The following is a 16,738-nucleotide window of genomic DNA, read 5'->3' as shown; positions in this document are numbered from 1 at the left end:
GGCAAGAACACTGGAGTGGGTGGCCATTCCCTTCTCCATGGGATCTTCCCTACCCAGGGATTGAACCCAGGTCTCCTGCATTGCAGGCAAATTCTTTACCTTCTGAGACACCAGGGAAGCCCATTAAGGAAAAGGAAACAAAAACAGGAATCATGCTAAAACATGTCTAATATTTAATAGTAGATAGTTTATTATTCAGTTCAGATATTGCATGTGAAATTCTCTCTCTTGGTTAGATAATACATATTTAAAAAACTCATGTATTTGGCTATTTGAAAGGACAGTCATAACCCTTTTAGCTAGGATAACTTTTTTTCTCTTACTGACTTCTACAACAGAAAGGATTTGTATTTTTATCTACAAATGAATATTAAACTTCTTCTCATGAGATCACTGTCAGAATTTGCTTGGCATCTTATACCCTCATCTTACTGTTCCCAAAGCAGTTTGATACTTCATACCATATGTGTAGTGTTACACCCACTTCATATTCAAGGGTCATATCTAAATTTAGGATTATTTTTGGAACTTTATCCTGACATTTTAATATTCAGACAATAAGTTGCTAACCTACCAAGACATATTATGTCCCATTCCTATTAACTAAGCTCCTGCCTCATTCTGAACCTAGTATTTTGTCCTTAAGTTTGGGATATTTAGCACCTTTTTCTCTCCATAGAATTGCATCTCATTTCTAACTCTACAGTCTCCACCTCATTTGCTGTGTCAGTTTGGTTGTTGTCACTTACTTGTGTATTACAATAACCTAACATATACAAAGCTGTTGTCCCCAGTACAGTGTTATGTTGTCAGAATTACTTATATAACCAGGAGTGATAGTTAAAATATTTAACACTGAGGAGTCATTGGCATATATTACTCAGAAAAGTTGCTGCCTGAGGCTTTGGAACAGAATCTTGGAATTTCCTTGCTGAGTATGATATTAACATTGCGGTTGTTCATTTATCAGCAGGAAGCAGTCCCCAGGAGAAAAAATGGGATAACAGAGACATTATGGGTGGAGAGAGGCATTCAAGGACTTAACATGGTAACTACTTAAGGTTTCCTGGTCCAGTCATTCTCCTGCATATATGCTGCATCCTTGGCTGCATAGAAAGTCACACTATTTGAAAGATCATGCAGGTTTGTAAGGGGAATAAGGGAATTCCTGGACTAAATAACTTGATTTGACAGCATCTACTTTTTCGATCAGTGTCTGACAAATGTTCTTAGCCCACTCTCACATCTCATTGCTAGAATAATGAATTCACAAATCTGATACATTACAAATCTGTTTATAAGTCCCCATGGCCCGCTGCTGCTTATGGAACACAAAGCAAATCCGTGGTATTGTAATGTAATACTGTAAACAAAGATGCAAAATATGTGTATTTTTTATCTGCCACATTCCAAAAGTATTTCTGAGTGCCTGTGTTTTTGATATGTTTTGACAAAAAGATTAATACGAGTCTTTGTCTCACAGTCTGTTGAGTTTGACATGTGATTCAATAATTACAGGGCTATGTGATGAGTGTTGATAGTAATATGTCCCAAGTTCTGTGGGACCAGATTTGGGAGTGACTCACAGAGCTTGGCGAAGCAGCTTGAAACAATGGAGTCAGGAAAGGCTTCTCTAAAGAGATGACATATGAGTTTAGTCTGGATGAATGAGTAGGAGTTGGGCTTCACTGATTCTTGCAGAAGAGGAGAAAGTAACCGAGCAGGACAGACAATTTACACAAACACATTAAAACAAGAAAAATAATTCCCTGCATGAGAAAGAATACACAGCTGGGGAAATGTGAATGGGAGATGAGGGAACAGATCATAAATGACAATTACAATATGCTAAGGAGTTTTAAATCTATTTAGTAGGCGATGGGTGCCATGTTCCATAATTATAATCACATCCTTGTAAACATCTTCAAATGCTCCCCATTGCCTTCGAAACTAAGTAGCCTGCTAAGATTTAAATTGAGCAAAGTGTATTCTAAAAATAGTACAGATTAACACATTGTGATTATTGGTTTATTTGCCTTCTGTAAAATTCTATGATTCCTTAAAAAGAAAGAAACGTGACATTTTTATATTATAGTCTCTGAAACTAAGTCATTGCTCAATATTTTGGGTAAGTGAGCGATGTCTTAAAATCATCAACCAAAATAAATGTCAAAATAAGAACTTTATGCCTTGTTTCTCCACTCTGTGGCCTTATGCATTTCACAGGAAATTAAATATAATTCCACAATGAATTAATCCTGACTTAAATGACAAATGTGACTTAAACATTTAAGGAAATAAAATGACTTTAATGTGTTCACCCTGGTCTTAAGTCCCTGTACTTGACTAGTTTTATTAACTATTTAAAGATTTACTGTAATAAGATCCCACTCTCAAAATCCAATCTAATCCAATTTAATCCCAAAGGACACATCTTCTGAACACGTGTTTTATACTTGCAGCAACTGGTTTGAGTTCTATTTGTCAAGCCCTAGCTCTAGGTCCAGTTTTATGCATCTGCACAAAAATCTATAGAGTTTGTGGAAAACTATCTTTTGAGTTTCAAAAACTTACCTGTGGGGTGACACAAGAAGAAAATCACAAGACAAATATAAATAGATTTATTATAATTCTGTTCTAAAGTGAGGTAGAACCACATGGAAAGTAGTTGGGCATTTGTTGGTCATTGCAGACCATGTCAATGATAAAGAATTCCAGGTGCAAATACTACCAATTTTATAAATATATCTCAAGAAAAGTAATTAAGTCATTTTCTTTCCTATTTCAGGCCATAGTTTCTCTCATAACGCCAGAGGGGAAAAAAAAAAAGATTTAAATTTATATTCCACCAAATCCATAGAAGTAGTTCTAGGGCAAAGTGTGTGCCTTTTGTTTTTAATTATTAATTTTTTAACAGAAATACAACTGATATGTAACTTTATATTAGTTTCAGGTGTATAACATAATAATTTGATATTGTCATATGTTGCAAAATGATCACCATAAGTCTAGTTTATATCTATGACTGTACATAACTAATTTTTCCCTTATAATGAAAGCTTTTAAGATCTATTATTTTAGCAACTTTCAAATATACAACATTGTTAACTATCATCACCATGTAATACATAACATTCCCATGATGTCTTTATTTCATGTACGATTGGATCCTCCTCATTCATTTCACCCACCTCCAACCTCCTTCCTCTGTTCTCCATATTCCATAACCACCAATTTGTTTTCCATATTTATGAGCTTGTTTTTCTTGATATATCAGTTTTCAGTCATATGCTCCTGACTTACTTGCAATGATCAGGGATGCTTGCTGTCTTAACCACCTCACTTTCCCATTTATTAATGCTGCTTCTAGACTCACTGTTCTCAGTTCAACCATTGGTTATCTCATCTTCTTCAGACATACTATTTTTAAAGTTGAGCTATAATTCACACTTTATAAACTGTATCATCCAGTAATTTTAGTATATTCACAAAGTTGTTTCGGGTCCCAAATCTTTGTTTGGTTTCACTCCCATCTTCTAAAGTACTTTTATTTCTTACTTAGGCTTTCAACACACACTACAGAGATAGCCTGAATTAGGAAATAGAAGTTGAACCTCTATATCCAAACATGACCAATCACTGTGTATAGGCTGCTGCAAGGAGGGGCCAAAAGTTTGGGTGGCCTTTCTCTCTGGAGGGTCCTTTATTGTACATAGGTCAGCATAGAGCCTCCAAAAGAACATCCATAATATCCTAATCTGTGTGGTCAGGCCACATCCTGAACTGAGCTCAGGACAGTCAATCAGTGATCCTTATTTTTCAGTAAGATAAAGTTTCCAGGAGGCATTGTTCATATTTCTATGCTGATTCTTCTTCCTTGAAGCCCAATACAATTTCTGAAATCTAAGCCTCTCTTATTATTTTACTCTGCTACCCTACCCTGAACTCTCAAAAATCATTTTTCCCTCTCAGGGCAGGACTGATAGCACATGAACTATTAGCTTATTATCCATAACACATGAGACCTGAGTTGACTTAGATCATCCCCTTTTTTAATCACGTTTCTGATCACCTCCTAACTAGACTTGGATATTTAACATTGGAAATGCCATTTTCACAGTAGAATCCTGTCCCAGATGCCCATGCAGAGGAGCAGATAAACTATACTGGGTAGTTACCTCAAATAATTTAAGAATCTCTGCCAAGGTGAAAGTCCAGAGAAAAGAAAAACACACATTTCTGATTATTTTTCTCTCTTCTTGCCTCTTCCCTTATCTCTCTATATTATATCCTCCTACCAGAGAAATGATTTACTTATAAACATACATATGAATCATTTTCTGTATTTTTCAGAAAAATTCATACAGTAATTATTCCAGGTTGGACCATGACATACTCAGTGTACATTTAAAACAAACAAACAAACAAAAAATATATATATATGCTTTATCTCTTGATAGAAATAATCTGAGGTTCAAGATTATTTTCTAGCAGCAAAAATCATATTTTGATGTTTCAGAAGCTGAATGTTAGTTTGGCATTGATCTTTGATGATTCCTATATGATAAGCCCTATTTTATGACCGTACATCACCATCACAACTACCACCACCATCTCCATAAGCAGATGCGTGCCTTGGTTGGAGAAAAAAAGAAATCTTTCAGACAAAAAAAAAGGAAGATAATTTTATATGGATATGAGGATATGAAACCAAAAACTGTATTATGCATATATAAATGCATGAAATGCTCAAAGAAGCAAAGTTAAACAAATTTTCATAAAATGTTAAAAATAATAATGTAAAATGTATATTTCTACTGGGAAGCACAATAAATAGCATTTTTCTATATTCATTTGATCAGATGTGAACCAATGTTATATGTGACATGTAAGATAAAGCCCAATTGAATAATCTTTAAGATTTCTTTCTGGATCACAATGCCAATTATTCTTGCAATCACAAAATATAAACTGCCCTTGTTGTCTGAAAAACACCTTCAGTATTTTTGGTCATATTTATCATCATATTGAATATTTTGATAGAAATGTTTAAAACTGAACTGGTAGTAAAATGGAAACAGCTTAATTTTAAGATGTAGAATGCTAGATTTCAGTTATATAATTAATGTAACATTAACATTTCCTTTTTTGTCATATTTGTTTGACCAAGTATAAATTTGGAAGTAATGTGTTCAAAATATTTTAATTTTCTTTTTTAAAATGCCTGTTACCTTGTAAGCCCCATTTTGGCTATTTAAAAATAATAAAATGAGAATTTTCTTTGGATAAGCTAAAATAACAAGAAATGTTACAATTATGAGCTGATTTTCTTTTATAAAGCAATGAGTGATTTGTAACGGGTGAAAAATGTTAATATGATATTTCAGCATTCTAAAGTAAATTAACATCCAAATGTTTTACATGGACACAGAATGGAAATTATCTTAATAATTATTAAAATTCTGTGTAATTATTTACTGTCTAGCAGTGATGTTTTATATTCCTTATTGGATATTGAAGAGCCTTAGTGTGCTGGATTAAAAAAAATATCACTTTAGACAGGTAATTTTGGAGAGTCATGGATTGAATGCCAAACTATTGATGAACTAGAACTAAAATATTATTATTCATTTGGTATGTTTTATAAAATAAAATACATATTTAATAAACAGTTATTACATGATTGGTATGTACTTGAAAATTAAATGGAAATTGATTACTTGTGGGCAAGATATTAAGGTATTCCATCACCTATTTCTCATTTAGAAAATGTTTTCAACTAATCTCTGGAGTAAACTTAAAATTCTTTACTCTTAGAGAACCACAAATTTTCCTGAAATGACTAATTGTCTACAGTGAAAAGAGTTTGTGAAGCACTTGGGGTATTTTTTGGTAGTTTGATAAAGTGTAAAACAGCTCTTGAAATAATTTTGAAATGCCTTTATTTGGTAGCACAAATACATTTGTGATAAAGTATCACCAGTGATTTAAAAATTTGGTCAAACAACATTTCATAAAATTTTCATAAGCTTCTTATTCTGCATCCTCAGGACGTTGCAAATATGTCTTTATCAAAAATAAAATATTTATGATTATGACTTTAGAGCAGTAAACCATTCTCCATATTTAAAAAATGATTCGTATTAGTTTTATGACTTTAATATCAGCTTAGCATACCTACTAAGTCATGGGAGAAAGGAAGTTACTTCTGTCTCGCTGTTCCTGACTGTGCACCCTGTCCCTTGAACCCATGGTAGACGAAGAGAGAGCAGGGACGCTGGAAGAAAACTCGAGGCATAGGAACTGCAAACGCATTTATTCTCTCCCGACTGTCACAGCAGCTCTAGTAACAGACACATTGTATTCTCTTCTCCCATGGCTGACCCAGCGAGCACAGTCAGTATACGCCTTCACCACCATAACACAACCATAACGTGCAGAACAAAAGTGGCCTGTTGCCAAGTGCGTACATCGTGGTGCACATGCGCAGTGCTGCAAGTGCGCTCAGCTGTTGTGTAACCATGTATTTGCAAAACCTGGGGCGAGAGTGAGAGGACGTGGGGTGAGAGAGCCTGACCACACCATCTTGGCTAATTTGTTCCTTCCCAGTATTCTGCCACTTCGGGGTCTCATGCCTCACAATCTAGGCACAAACCATCTTCCACAAGCTTCCCTTGGTGATTAACGCTGACCCTTGGATTTTTGTCCTGCAACAGCAGTTGCTACAAACATTTACATCCCTAATGCCTAACAAAACGCAATGTCAGGTATCAGTTGGAACTCATGTTGCAGTCTTGCCCTCATGGAGCAAGAGTCACTCACCACATGTGGAGTGACTTTATCTTCCATGACCAAGTCCAGTCTATTATCACTGTTTGTGAAATTGCAGGAGAGCCTCCACAGGGGCAATTCCACCCCTGCAGGTTTTTATGGCCTGTGTGTTAAGTCACTTCAGTATGTCTGCCTTTTTGCAACCCTATGGACTGTAGCCTGCCAGGCTCCTCTGTCCATGGTCTCCAGGCAAAAATACTGTAGTGGATTGCCATGCCCTTCTCCAGGGAATCTTCCCAACCCAGGGATCAAACCCACATCTCTTATGTCTCCCACATTGGCTGGTAGATTCTTTACCATTAGTGCCACCTGGGAAACCCCGCAAAACCCCTCATAGGTGCCAGGCCCTGTGGCTTCACTGGTGGCTCAGATGGCAAAGTGTCTGCCTGCAATGTGGGAGACCCGGGCTCAATCTCTGGGTTGGGAAGATCCCCTGCAGAAGGAAATGGCAACCCAATCCAGTATTCTTGCCTGGAAAATTCCATGGACTGAGGAGCCTGGTAGGCTACAGTCCATGGGGTCACAAAGAGTTGGACACAACTCAAGAAGTGGATTTTTGCAGCATTCACAGCCCACCCACAAGATTCCAAATGCTTCCATGCTGTTCTAAATGTACAGCATAGGACACAGCCTAAATCTACATCACAGGAGCCAGACTTTACAGTACACTGTGCTAAATCTAGGCCACAGCCTAAATCTTAACCATTTGGCCACTGTAGCCAACAATGTATGCACTAGGACCTGGAAACTGCTACCACCTGCTCTAAACAAAGCTGCATTTGGCACCGGTGTCAACCAGGGCCATTACTCTCTATACCTTAGCTAGAGACCAGTGAACTTCAAGTTCTACATGGGGTCTCTGGTCCCTGCTTGGGTTCTTCAGGTGCACACCTTAGTCTGAGCCCTATTCAAAGTGGAAAAGGGCTTCTAAAGGAACATCCTTGGGCACCATGTAATCTTCTAGCTGAACCGCCTTTATCTCTTGCTGTGGCTGCTTCACAAACTTGCTAAACTGCTGCTTCCGTCTCAGTTGCCTCTATAGCTCTAGGAGCAGAGCATTGGGGGGTCTAACTATGATTTTTCTGTCACTCCCACTGCCAGCAAATTAGCCCATATTTACATTCTCATCACCTGAATGGGGCCTTTCCCAGCCTGGCCTCTTTGGTATCTTCACACTCCTGACACCTTTTGCCTGCTGCTGCTCTATTTCTCCCAAGTTAGCCAGCATTGAGGTCACTTCATAGAATGGGGTAAGAATGGGGCACTCATAGAGTTCAAAAATAGCATCCAGGGACCCAGAAGTGGTGGATGGGGCATTGTTCAAAATTACATAACATGCAACCCATAAAATGCTTCTCATTTGGGCCTCTGGTATTTGGATTAAATATTGACTATTTCATGCCCAGATCTCTCACAACCTGGGCCCACTCGGCGTAGGTATGCCATTTACTCTCAGTTCCAGGAGCTATCCTACATTCACCCACATGGTACAGATGGAAGCGTTAATACATTCCATGAGGGTGTATGTTTGGTTAGGTGTGCCTTCCATGAGGTGCCTAACATTCTGCAAACTTTGTCTCAATGAGGGGCGAGTGGTTATAGATACCAATCATTCTGTTTCATCACTGGAACAAATGATACCATCCACCCCTGTGTTCCAGAGTCTCAAAACTCCTGCTCCCAAGGGTTCCCCTTGCTTACCCAAGTTGACCAACTCTGCCTGAGTATATTGTGGGTAAGTTGTGAACTCGGTCACATTGGGGGCCCCTTAAGGATGCCACCCCTGGGCCTTAGGCTGCTCTTGCTTCCCTTCTGTTCTATGATGGACCTCGCTGCCCAACAGGGACCCAGTCTCATAACATTCATCATCCTTTTTCTCATAATATTCATCATCACCATCGCTTACTGCCTTGCCGTCAGAGATGCTGACTCTTTAAGGCCACAGAGTTCTTGCTCTAACACCAATGTATGTTGCTCTAGTTCTTCCAAGCATCTCTGCAATTAGCTCACCTGCACTGCATCTCGTAGGACACTATCTGTCCCACTATCTGTATTCAGCTTCAGAGCAGTCAGGAGAATTCACCCCAGGGTGCCAGCAGCAGTCCGTGCCACCTTGTTTGGCAAACAGGAACTCTTCACCTGTAACATCTTTTCACTGCTGTCCAGTGACCTGCCCACTGCCTCCCAGTCTTCCACGGGGGCCCACACGAAGAGGACTTGCAGCCGCCTGGTACCGTATGCCGTATGCTGGCCACTGGCTTCTTCCGTCCACTGGAGCCTCAGGCTCCTCTCTGCTGTGCTTAGTCCTCAGTCGTGTCTGACTCTTTGTGACCCCATGGACTGCAGCCCGCCAGGCTCCTCTATCCATGGGGATTCTCCAGGCCAGAATACTGCCGTGGGTTGTCATGCGTTCCTCCAGGGGATCTTCCCAACCCAGGGGTCAAACCCAGGTCTCCCTCATTGCAGGCAGATTCTTTCCTGAGCCACCAGGAAAGCACTCAGGCTCCTCTGCCTGCTGGGTATCGTGCTGACTATGCCAGTTGTCTCACTGTTTCTCACTGTGCACACTGCACCTTGAACCCACAGTAGGCAGGCATGAGCAGGGTAGTGGGAAGAAAACTCAAGGAATCATGGGAGCTGCAGACAAGTTTATTCACTCCTGATTGTCACAGCAGCCCTAGCAGCAGACGTGCTGTAGCCTCTCCTCTCATGGTTGACCCAGCAGACATAGTCATAACACATTCTCACAAGCACAATCCAGCCTCATCAGCCATAATGTAGCCTCAAGGGCTTTTTCAGGTGGAGCTTATATGTGCCTCCAGAATAGAAGTAGCCCCGTGGTCAAGTGGGTACATTGTGATGTGTGTGTACAGTGCTATAAGTGATCTCAGCTGTTACATAACCTTGTATTTACAAAACATGGGGCAAGAGCAAGAGGACGTGGAGTGAGAGAGCCTGACCACACCATTTAGGGTAATTTGCTAGTCCCTTACACTTACAAGGGACATTCCTTTCAACCATAGATCAAACCAAACTTTAAAATAAATGTCAATAGAAAAAGCACAAAATCAAAAATTATTTTGAGAGAGTTCTAAAGGGTCCAGTTAAGAAGTGATGAATTCGTGTGAAAATAGCAGTCATTCTACACATCATATTTTATAAAATTATTATATCCAGTTATTTTTAAATATTTTCAATGTTTACATTATGATAAAATTTCACTATGAAACAAATGTTTGCTCAAATTCATAGATAATAAAACTGTGATCTTTACATTGGCATACATTGGCATAAAGATTATAAAAACATCTTGTCACCATTAACATTTGAAAGTGTGAATTTAGAATTTGTATTTTCTGATGTCAAAATCAGTTTTAAAACAGATCTACAGTGACAGCATTTTTTAAAATACAGGAAAGTTAGGCTAGCTACTATGTAACACAGATGAGCCAAATCAATTTCACGATATTGTAGAGTTTCATTTAATTTTGTGTGTGTACGTGATTTTTTTTTCTTTTTTTGAATGGCATCTTGGCGACTCTCAGTAAACATGCAGGGTGAAGCTTTGGCTAATAGGAGGTGACTTAAGAAATGCTGAGACACAGAAATAAGCTGGGACACAAGGGTAGAATTGTCACTGACTGCTGCAGTTCAGAGGCTTAAATCAAATAAATTTCCAATAAAATATTTAACTGAACTTACTAAAAATTAATTAAATAACTGTTGGGCTTCTCTGGTGGCTCAGGTGGTAAAGAATCTGCGTGCAATGCAGGAAACCTGGGTTCAATCCGTGGGTTGGGAAGGTCCCCTGGAAAAGGGAGTGGCTATTCATTCCAATATTCTTACCTGGAGAAGTCTGTGGAATTCTCAGAGGTGCCTGGAGAGCTAAAGTCTATGAGATCACAGAGTCAGACACAACTGAGTGACTTACATTTTCACTTTTTCACAAACAATTGTAACATGGCATGGAGTTTGGAGGCATAAAATCTATAAAATATTGCTATTGTATGTATTCCTGCTTTGGTGAGATCTATAACTTGTTTCACAGGCACATTTTTTTTTTAATTGAAGGATAATTGCTTTACAGAATTTTGTTGTTTTCTGTCAAACCTCAACATGAATCAGCCATAGGTATAACATATCCCCTCCCTTTTGAACCTCCCTCCCATCTCCCTCCCCATCCCACTCCTCTAGATTGATTCAGAGCCCCTGTCTGGGTTTCCTGATCCATACAGCAAATTCCCATTGGCTATCTATTTTACATATGATAATGTGAGTTTCCATGTTACTCTTTCCATACATCTCACCCTCTCCTTCCCTCTCCCCATGTCCATAAGTCTATTCTCTATGTCTGTTTCTCCATTGCATGCCCTGTAAATAAATTCTTCAGAACCATTTTTCTAGATTCCGTATATGTGCATTAGAATATAATATTTATCTTTCTCTTTCTCTCTCACTTCAGTCTGTGTAATAGGTCCTAGGTTCATCCATCTCATCAGAACTGACTCAAATGCATTCCTTTTTACAGCTGAGTAATATTCCATCGTGTATATGTGCCATAACTTCTTTATCCATTCATCTGTCAATGGGCATCTAGTTTGCTTCCATGTTCTAGCTATTGTAAATAGTGCTGCAATGAACAATGGTATACATGTGTCCTTTTGCATTTTGGTTTCCTCAGGGTATGTGCCTAGGAGTGGGATTGCTGGATCATATGGTGGCTTTATTCGTAGCTTTTTAAGGAATCTCGATTCCATCTTCCAAAGTGGCTGTATCAATTTACATTCCCACCAACAGTACAGGAGCACTCCCTCTTCTCCACACCCTCTACAGAATTTGCTATTTGTAGACTTTTTGATGATGGCCATTTTGATTTGTGTGAGGTGATATCTCATTGTGGTTTTGATTTGCATTTCTCTAATAGTAAGCAATGTTGAGCATCTTTTCATGTGTTTGTTAGCCATCTGTATATCTTCTTTGGAGAAATGTCTGTTTAGGTCTTTTTCCCACTTTTTGATTAGGTTGTTTGTTTTCCTGATATTGAGTTGTATGAGCTGCTTATATATTTTGGAAATTAATCCTTTGTCAATTGTTTCTCTTGCTATATTTTCTCCCATTTTGAGGGTTGTCTTTTCACCCTGAGTATAGTTTTTAAGCTTTTAAGTTTAATCAGGTCCCACTTGTTTACTTTGTTTTCATTTCCATTACTCTAGGAGATGGATCCTCCATTGTTCATAGAGGATCTTGCTTTGACTTATGTCATTGAGTGATCTGCCTATGTTTTCCTCTGATAGTTTTATAATTTCTAGTCTTACACTTAGGTCTTTAATCCATTTTGAGTTTATCTTTGTGTATGATGTTAGGAAGTGTTCTAATTTCATTCTCTTACATGTAGCTGTCCAGTTTTCCTGGCACCATTTATTGAAGAAGCTGTCTTTGCTCCATTGTATGTTCTTGCCTCCTTTGTCAAAAATAGGTTATCCATAAGTGCATGGGTTTATTTCTGGGCTTTCTATCTTGTTCAGTTGGTCTATATTACTGTTTTTGTGCCAGTACCATACTGTCTTAATGACTGTAGCTTTGCACTATAATCAGAAGTTAGGAATGATGATTCCTCCAGCTCCATTCTTCTTTCTCAAGACTACTTTAGTTATTTGAGGTCTTTTGTGTTTCCATATGAATTGTGAAAATTTTTGTTCTAGTTCTGTGAAAAATGCAATTGGTAATTTGGTAGGGATTTGATTGAATTTGTAGATTGCATTTGGTAATATAGTCATTTTCACAATATTGATTCTTCCTACCCAGGAACATGGAATATCTCTCCATCTGTCTATGTCATCTTTGATTTTTTTCATCAGTGTCATAATTTTCTGTGCATAGTTCTTTTGTCTCCATAGGTAAGTTTATTCCTTGATATTTAATTTTTTTGTTGCAATGGTGAATGGGAATGATTCCTTAATTTCTCTTTCTGATTATTCATTGTTAGTATATAGAAATGCAAGTGATTTTTGTATATTGATTTTGTATCCTGCAACTTTGCTAAATTCGCTGATGCAGTTCAGTTACTCAGTCATGTCTAACTCTTTGCGACCCCACAGACTGTAGCACACCAGGCCTCTCTGTTCATCACCAACTCCCAGAGCTTACTCAAACTCATGTCCATCGAGTTAGTGATGCCATCCAACCATCTCATCCTCTGTCATCCCCTTTTCCTCCTGTCTTCAATCTTTCCCAGCATCAGGGTCTTTTCAAATGAGTCAGTTCTTTGCATCAGCTGGCCAAAGTATTAGAGTTTCAGCTTCAGCATCAGTCTTTACAATGAACATTCAGGACTGATTTCCTTTAGGATGGACTGGTTGGATCTCCTTGCAGTCCAAGGGACTCTCAAGAGTCTTCTCCAACACCACAGTTCAAAAGCATCAATTCTTCAGCACTCAGCTTTCTTCACACTCCAACTCTCACATCCATACATGACCACTGGAAAAACCATATCCTTGACTTGATGGACCTTTGTTGGCAAATAATGTCTCTGGTTTTTAACATGCTGTCTAGGTTGGTCATAACTTTACTTCCAAGGAGTAAGCATCTTTTTACTTCATGGCTGCATTCACCATCTGCAGTGATTTTGGAGCCCCCCAAAATAAAGCTCTAGTAATTTTCTAATACTATCTTTAGGGTTTCCTATGTACAGTAGCATGTGTCATCTGTAGTGACAGATTTGCTTCTTCTTTTCTGATCTGGGTTCTTTTTATTTCTTTTTCTTCTCTGGTTGCAATGACTAGGACTTCTAGAACTATGTTGAATAATAGTGGTAAAAATGGACACCCTTGTCTTGTTCCTGACCTTAAGGGGAATTCTTTCAGTTTCTCATCATTGAGAACAATGTTTGCTGTAGGCTTATCATATATGGCCTTTACTATGTTGAGGTAGGCTCCTTCTATGCCCATTTTTTGAAGAGTTTTAATCATAAATGGGTGCTGATTTTTGTCAAAGGCTTTTCCTGCATCTATTTAGATGATCATATGGTTTTTATATTTCAATTTGTTAATATGGTGTATCACATTGAGTGATTTGCATACATTGAAGAATCCTTGCATTCCTGAAGTAAACCCAACCTGATCATGGTGTATGTGCTTTTTGATGTGCTGCTGAATTCTATTTGGTTAATTTTGTTGAGGACTTTTGCATCTATTTTCATCAGTGATACTGGCCTGTAATTTCCTTTTTTTGTGTTGTCTTTATCTGCTTTAGGTATCAGGGTGATGGTGGCCTCGTAGAATGATTTTACTTTTATTCATCTTTACTATTGTTTCTTTCATTTCTTTTTCATTTCTTTCTGCTCAGATCTTTATAATTTCTTCTACTATTTGGGGGTTTATTTTTATTCTTTTTCCAGTTGTCTTAGGTGTAAAGTTACACTGTCTATTTGATATTTTTCTTGTTTCTTGAGGTATACATTGCTATCAACTTCCCTCTTAGAACTGCTTTTGCTGCATCCCATTGGTTTTGTTGCGTTTTCATTGTCATTTGTTTTTAGAAATTTTTTGACACAGAAACATTTTTAAATGAGTTCAGATCTTTGTACAACTTGAGATAGCAAGATAAAGTGAGTTAGAGAAAACTTTTTCCATGTTTTTTTTTTTTTTGAAGATTAAAAAAATAGATCTAGTCTTTTTTCAGTAAACTAAATTTCAAAATGGATAATTTTAAATTTAAAAAAATCTATGCCAAGTACAAAAAATGAAAATGCATTTTAGTCTTTGCTCCTATAGGTTTAATGTATATTTATTACATAATAAATTATATTGGAGAGTAATACTTCCTAGGAAAGTAATTTTATAACACACCTTCATCATATTATCTCTTAATAGTGAAGCAGTCTTTTATTTTTCATGAGTGAATTTTACTCTCAATTTGGAAAATCACTGAGGACTACTTCATATTTTTTCTCTTCCTTTCTCCAATAGAAAGCAATTTTAAAAACCACTGGGATATTATATATGAAAAGATTCAGTTACTTAAGTTGGATTCATCTTAAATAACAAGTTCTTATATATGTTTTGCAAATCTCACAAATGCCATAGAAACAGAATTACAGTATAAATATAAATATTTTCCATTTGCTTAAATGAGACCCAGCATCCAAATAAAAATTTGAACACTGAAAATGAGAAATTATCTTATACCAAAAGTATATTACCCTTTCTTTTTCAGAAGTTACTTTGTTTACATGAGTATGATACTTGGTAATAAGAATGAACAGAATAATGTAAAAAGTACCAAGAATAATTTGAAATTTTTCTGAATATCATTTATAAATGATTACCATTTACTTTCTAATAAATGTATCTGCAGACCTATCCTCCAAGGTATCAGAGTAAATATATATTTTTATATTACTGTGAAATATAATGTACATACAAGTGCATAAATATAAGTAATTATAAGGCAAGTAATTGTATAACCATTATCTAGGAAAAGAAAAGGAAATTTGATAGTCATATTGAGGTTATACTTATGTGTCCCTCACTGATCACCAAAACATCCCATTCCCTAAAAGGTTAACTTTCCTGACTTTTTTTGTTATTATTTCTTATTTTCCTTTTGACTTAAACACCTGTCCATTCACCCCTAAGTATCAGAAATAGTATTTGTTTTGCACTTATATCTGTGTATTTCTTTCATTAAATATTGTTTTCAAGATTCATTCATGCCACTGTAAGGGGTTCATTTTTTTGGGGGGGGGGCACCAGGACCAACGATCACCAGCTGCCCTATTAGCAAAAATTATGCTTTCGAAATCTCTTGATGTCGATTCCGCACGTAGAGTAAACGAGCTGCCTTACGCGTGCCACTCACGACAGAAGCAAGGGGTTCATTTTTACTGAAATTCAGGATATACTCCATTGTGTGACCCTACTATGAATTACAAATTACTTCTTCAGTTGTTGTATTGATTACTGAAGAAACTATGTATCCAACATCTTACATGTGGACTCTGGGACAAATGTACATGGATTCCTCTCTGGGCTAACTTTGCTCTGTAGATGGTAAATTTGCCTTCAAGTTTGCTAGAAAATATTAAGCTCCTTTTAGCTGAGCATATAAGTTTACACTCCTAATGGCAGTGAGCAAGCTTACCTGTTTCTTCAATTATCACCTATACATTTTAGTTCTCGCTAGTTTGATGAGCTTAAAAAGTGTATCATAAATTTATACTTCCTTGATTAATGACAATATGAATGACCTTTTATTTCAACTTATTGAGCACTAGGATTTTTGTGTGTGTGAGTGTGTGATGTACCTGTACAAGCCTTTGAAACCTCCATCTTTTGGGCTGTCTTGTTTAGTAGGTGTTACTTTTATATTCTGAATGCTGGGCCTAAAGCAGTTATTACGCATGTAAGACAAACATATTCTCTTGCCCTCTAGTTTCTTTATTCTCTCGTCTTGAGTTAAAAGTTCTTTTGTTTAATTTAGAAAAAAAAAAACTACATTATTTCTTTCAGTGATTTTGTTTTTACTGTCTTATTAAAGACATACCTCCTTATGTAACATTTACAAATAGATCTTTCTGTCAGTTTGGTTCTTAACTCACCTGAAACTGATTTTTGCTTTCGATGGCAAGTTAAGGGTAAATTATTTATTTTTTAATGAAGAAACCAATTGTTCTAATGTCAATTATAGAAGTCTTTATTTCCCACTTATCTAAAGGGCCATCTTTGTCACATATTGAGTTACCATATAATCACACATTTAAGACTCTATACATTGGATGCTATTTTAAGTGGCATTTTATTTTTTGATTAGTTTTGTAGATGTTTAGCAATATAACTTGTTTTCCTATATTGCCCTTCTACCTAGCAATTTTACAGAGTTCACTGATAAATTATAATTATTCACCTAT

At 37.1% G+C, this 16,738-nt stretch overlaps 1 non-coding gene across 1 annotated transcript; it reads right to left on the bottom strand.

The window, feature by feature from the left end:
* Positions 1-15,574: 15,574 nt before the first annotated feature.
* LOC136156459 (U11 spliceosomal RNA) lies at positions 15,575-15,699 on the bottom strand. Its single transcript, XR_010661009.1, has one exon. It is a non-coding gene; the product is annotated as a U11 spliceosomal RNA (small nuclear RNA).
* Positions 15,700-16,738: the final 1,039 nt, after the last annotated feature.

The sequence above is a fragment of the Muntiacus reevesi genome, chromosome 1 (assembly GCF_963930625.1).
Source record: "Muntiacus reevesi chromosome 1, mMunRee1.1, whole genome shotgun sequence".
Taxonomy (NCBI): domain Eukaryota; kingdom Metazoa; phylum Chordata; class Mammalia; order Artiodactyla; family Cervidae; genus Muntiacus; species Muntiacus reevesi.
Note: the sequence above shows the minus strand (reverse complement) of the source record. Positions and strands in the feature narration are given on the sequence as shown.